Source organism: Lygodium microphyllum, chromosome 12 (genome assembly GCF_053477565.2).
Source record: "Lygodium microphyllum isolate KBCC chromosome 12, Lygodium_microphyllum_v1.1.10, whole genome shotgun sequence".
Lineage (NCBI taxonomy): Eukaryota > Viridiplantae > Streptophyta > Polypodiopsida > Schizaeales > Lygodiaceae > Lygodium > Lygodium microphyllum.
The window spans coordinates 51636270-51641603 of record NC_141146.1 but is presented as its reverse complement, the minus strand read 5'-3'; the positions used below and the strand labels follow the sequence as shown (position 1 = coordinate 51641603).

Here is a 5334-nt window from a genome sequence, read left to right as displayed (position 1 = left end):
GTGAGAAAATTCCCTCTCTTGTCTTTCTTAATGAAAGAAAAGACCTTAAACCTTGACTTGTAGGGGAGAGGATGACCCCAAATGAATGCAATGCTCATTACAAACAAGTAAACATTCCCAGGCGTCCCTGGATGCACACGTAAATACATATACACAATGCTAATGCACTTCCTCTTCTTAGAACTCAATCTATCTTCATTTATGTGTAACTCCTTGGTTCTTGTGTACACTCTTACACTTGGCAGACACTTCTTTCCCCCTTCATAACTTGTATTGCCTGTACCAGATATCCCCGTCACAGTGCTCTGATCACCCCATTAAGTGATGTACTAGGAATACTGGTCTCTCAATGGTCTCATGGCCATGCTAGATCATCATCAACACTTAAAGAAAAGTGAGTCATTAATTTATTAACATGAATTTATTAAATAGAGAATGCATAATAAGCAATCAATTTAGTGACATAAAGAGAGATATTGTAGGGGCACAAATGGATTTGAAAAAGGTAGGCAAGATGGAGGCACTTTGGCCATAGTCGTGGGCTGTAGTCGAGTGCTGATGGTCGCTTGCAACTACCTCGTGCTCCTTGGGTTTTGTCCACAAAAGAAGAGCACTTTATGAAGAAAATTATCATGTCTATCCGCACTCCAATGTGTATGATGCATTCTCTCAGATCCGTGTTTTCTAAAGACGATCAATTATCAGGGCTAAAATCCCATGATTGGCATAAGATATGTCAGGTTTGTACTACGAATGGATTGTAAGTGGCATGCGTGTTTTGCTATTTGGAGTGTAGTCGTTGTTCGTAATGCTTCTTCATTTGTTGCAGTTTTTACTATCAATCACTATCGCAGGATGCTTTACTCGAGAAATACGTGTGGCGATTTATAGGTTGTCAAATTTAGTATAATGTAAAAAAGAGATTGACAAGATTATACTCTCATTTACATTATAGCTAAAATATGAGTTTACATAAAGCCCATGTTTGGCTTGGATATAATATAATGAAAATTGAAAGCTATTCAGGCTTTTCTTTGATTTTTAAGTTCAAATTCTAGAAAAACCTAACGAGCATATCTTATTGGTGCACGTGGGGCTCAGTTTACATGAAGTGTTTATTGTGGATGAGGATTTAAATCTCCTTGTAAATTATGTATGGATTGTGCATGAAGTAAGCCCAATGTTTTGCTCTTTGTGATGCATCTCCACCTTCCCTTGCAATGTTTTACCGAATAAGAAAGCCATTGCACCACAAAGGAGTATGATGCTTATAACCATGTAAATGAGGATATATGCCTCCATCTATATAACAAAATTAAAGAAAATGAAATTAAGCATACTAATATTACAATAAAGAGGTATTGATTAAAAACCATAATCTAAGCTAAAATAAAACTATAGATGCTTCCATATTTAAAAAAGAGAAAACAAATACAAATTTGTGAAAGCCTTGATAATTGTTATTCTCTTTCTTTTTCCTCTCTCGTTGTTGCCCTTTGTGTGCTTGCATATATAAATAAAGTGACATAATTAAAATTTTAAAAACTAAAACTTAGAGGTCAAAACTTATGTAAATTCTTTTCGAATATATCTAGTTACATTTGAAGTTAACTAAATAAATATCCACATAGCTTATAATTATGTTTTCATAGACTTGGCGCATTAATGAAGGTGTGTAACGTTGCATGTCACATGTAGGTGTATTTTTGGATGCATGAAAAGGGACGTTAGAGTGTATCTCTATATACTTCACACATTTTTCATGCTAAAATACATGTGGTTCTTGCTCCACAATCCTAATAGAGGCCTCTTTTAAGATCATGCTAATAAAAAATAGATTAAAACAAGTATAGTAGTAACACACAAAGAAAATAGATCTAATATAAAGAGACTAAAGAAAAGTGAGAAGAGATTATGGCTCAAGATGAACTTACCTTCTTTAAAACTAAGCTTACCTTGCCTCCTTTAAAAAATGTGGGGATGACCTCCTTTAAGAAACAAGAGAAACAAGAAGAAAAATAAGAATACAATGAAGAGAGATGAAGAGGGAAGGGAATGAATTAAAAAAATGAGCTCACCTTCATGTATGTGGAAAAGAATAGGAGGTCGTCAACATGGGAGCTACTTGTGTTATAAACAAGGTCAAGACAATAGTTTGTTTTGGGATAGATTTTACTTTACTCAATTTTTAGAATATGCCACCTACACAGGGACAAAGTACTCTTTAATAGCTACGTTTTGATATGTGGCACAACATCTTTGGATACTTCTATCAGCCAATATGACCATTTTGTTTAACATTGTCTATTTTTTACAAGAAGCTATCCATTTTTTATAGACTCTGTTTCTTGAAGATTTGATTTTGATTGCTTATATCTAGCATTTGATAGTCTTTGTCTACCTCATAGTGACTTGTTAGTGAAGAGCATTTATTGCATTTTTTTTAAAACATAGGAGAGCTCTCAATAAAGTAATGAATCCATAGTATTATAGGGTTGGAGATGGCATCCACCTTAATAAAAGAGATGGGAGAAGAGATTGAGGTCTATTTGTTTGCTTTTGTGATTGCTTTCCATTGAGTTTCTAGATTATTGATTATGTGGAGGTTTGTTTAAGAAGCTTTTTGTTTCCTCCTCATAGCTTTATATTCCCTACACCTCTTGAGCATAGTTTTCAATTTCTCAAGATACTCTTCCCGATTGGAGTCCATGCATGGACCCATCTAGAAAGACATCAAGCTAGAAATTTCGTGGCATATCTTTAGAGATTTTGCACATCAAGGCATTGGAAATTGGTGGGTACATTAGTCAAACCAAATGTCAATATGGCAATATATATAAACACCCCGCATTTAGTAGCAGAGGTAGTCTGCTGTCTATCAGGCGGTTGAACTACAACGTGAATGTCACCTATTGATGGCAAATATGCGGTTCTATCATGCCACAACTTACAAGGTCCCATAAGGTAATTACCGGCAGCAAGTTAGGAACTCAAGCTACAGCGTGACTTTGTATTGATATGATAATGAAGACACAACTATTCACCTTCCAAAGCTCCATGGCTTCTTTCATTTACTCATAGCGTGGGAATATGAGGAAAAGGCTACGGTAATTGGGTTTGCCTGCTAAAGATTATCATGACGGCCTTCGGCCGAGTATAATGAAGATCAGTGTTACGGGATTCATTGTTGGGCAGTCGACGTTGAGGGCCATGAGAACGCACCCTCAATGGTAGGCTTGTTCTTTGACGAGTCGTCGGTGAATTGTATGTATTTGCGGGACAAGGAAATGCCAATGGATTAAGGATGGAGATGTGTGGACGGTGTGCGTGTGTAATAGACGGGCGGGGCGGGGCGGGGCGAGGCGACGATCCCGATGGTCGCGGATTTTAATAAGTTGCGCATGGCTCTCGATTGTAATCCGATGTGTGAACGGTCGGACTTCACGATCCTCTTTATATATATATTAAAGGCGTGATTCGTCGTCACGTACGTGGAACGGCGCGCGACGGACGAATTTCAAAGTCAACGCCGCTGATGATTGCCGCCACGTGGACAACATTTAAAGAGATCGATGGAGCGCCGACTGCTGGTCTGATATTAACGTGGCAGGCCTTTAAGATGGAGATGACTCTGATGAGAAGAGACGAGCAGTAGGTATCATCCATCATGGGGCGCTCGCACGACAGTAGTCTCCTGTTAATCTCATGGCTAGCCGTCGTGTGTTTGTTCATCCTCCTCCAGACGTACTCGACGGCAGGTAATCTCTCTCTCCCTCCCGCCCCGCCCGGCGCCCGGGATCTTCCAGCTTCAGACGTACTCTCTCTCTCTCTCTCTCTCTCTCTCTCTCCCCCCCCTCTTGATTCTCCTTCAGACGTACTTGACTACAGGCAAACCTTTCCCTCTCTCTCTTTCTTCTTGATCCTCCTTCAGACGTACTCGACTGCAGGTACGACTGCAGGCAAACCTTACGCGCACACGCGCACACACACACACACTCACTCGCACATGTTTGATCAATCCTCCTTCAGACGTACTCGACTGCAGGCAAACCTTACACACACACACACACTCGCACATGTTTGACCAATCCTCCTTCAGACGTACTCGACTGCAGGCAAACCTTACACACACACACACACACTCTCTCTCTCTCTCTCTCTCTCTCTCTCTCTCTCTCTCTCGCACATGTTTGATCAATCCCTGGTAAATTGAGCTTGCTTGTGTCCGACCAGGTCTAAGAACCCCGAAGATGCACTTTCGCCAGATCGGCGTCGCGCAATACCGTCCTGAACAGGTTCTCTCTCTCTCTCTCTGTCTCTCTGTCTCAAAATTCTTGCAATCATAATTGCAGCAACTACCTGATAACAACTACCTGATATCTATTGTGTGGGCTCCGGGCAGGTTCCCAAGCGCGAATTATCAGTCGACCATCCTGATTACCTGTGTAGCCCAGAATGCGTCAAAGCTAGCCAACCAGACAACCCCGAGACGCCCTAGCGCCGACCATGCCTGTGAAACACAGCTCTGTCGAGAAGACGCAGGATATTTCTTGATAGTCTTATTTCGGCTCAAACCGTGTCAGTATCAAACACGGCAGTTCCCATGTCTAAGAGATGCCGAGTATTTGTTGATACTCTTGTTTGAGCTCCAATCGTCTGAAGACAACGAAATTTTGATGCTTCGTCCACGAATTTGTTAATTTAGGAAGACATTCATAAAGTCTCTAATGGGTGCCATAAGCCCGAGCGCGTTAGAAATAAACTCTCTCATCCATTTTCATGTGAATAGCCATCTATCCTAGTTTCGTCAGCCCAAATGATCCAATGTTTCTATCATCCAACCTTATCTAAGTCATTCTTCTATACATTAATCAATGGTCTAACTTGTTTAACTATTGGAGCTCAAACAATGATCGAGTGTTTCCATCATCTAGCCTTATCTAAGTAACTCTTCTGTGCATTAATCAATGGTGTAACTTGTTTGACCATTCGAGCTCAAATTAGTGATAAAATTTGTATTCAAAATATGCCATGAAGCATACAATAGCCTAAGTAGATGAACCAAGTAGATAAAGTTATAAATTCCATTTGGCGCTCCTCTCTTCTTCATGGCTCGGGCCCATCCTCATCAAAGGTACATTGCCAAGACTCCCTATGTTTCACATGCATCTAATGTTCAAGAGGCATTTTTAAACACTCTATACACCTATATATTGTCCTAAATTAGTTAACAATCCCTTTTTTCATAGACTAGAGATTAAAAACTTTTCTACAAATTCAATTCCATATATCTTAAACATATGAGATTGAAAATCCTCAATAATGAAACTACAC

At 39.7% G+C, this 5334-nt stretch overlaps 1 long non-coding RNA gene across 1 annotated transcript; it reads left to right on the top strand.

The window, feature by feature from the left end:
• Positions 1-3605: 3605 nt before the first annotated feature.
• LOC148027761 (uncharacterized) lies at positions 3606-4818 on the top strand. The gene is made up of 3 exons (XR_015692552.1): positions 3606-3758; positions 4234-4295; positions 4403-4818. It is a non-coding gene; the product is annotated as an uncharacterized LOC148027761 (long non-coding RNA).
• The last annotated feature ends 516 nt before the right edge of the window (positions 4819-5334 follow it).